The 214-nt window shown below is 31.3% G+C and overlaps 1 protein-coding gene across 1 annotated transcript in view; it reads right to left on the reverse strand.

Moving 5' to 3' along the window:
* Positions 1-214, reverse strand: part of LOC119585793 (substance-K receptor-like) — a gene marked incomplete in the record, with an annotated part of 20,824 nt that overhangs the window by 5,048 nt on the left and 15,562 nt on the right.

Here is a 214-nt window from a genome sequence, read left to right on the forward strand (position 1 = left end):
TGATTAGAAAAATAAACACTAAATCATATTTTCGTAGAAACGCGAGTACAATTATACTTTTTAAACTGTTATTCGAAAGAGGGTGTCTCAAGGGTAGGCTCGTGAGGCACAGGCCTAAAGAAATTATATCAGATCGTAGTAAAATCTGGAAATGCAATGTAGCTATTCATTATCGCTGTTACTTAGATTTAAACAATGAATAATATTTATCAAT

The sequence above is a fragment of the Penaeus monodon genome, chromosome 20 (assembly GCF_015228065.2).
Source record: "Penaeus monodon isolate SGIC_2016 chromosome 20, NSTDA_Pmon_1, whole genome shotgun sequence".
Classification (NCBI taxonomy): Eukaryota; Metazoa; Arthropoda; class Malacostraca; order Decapoda; family Penaeidae; genus Penaeus; species Penaeus monodon.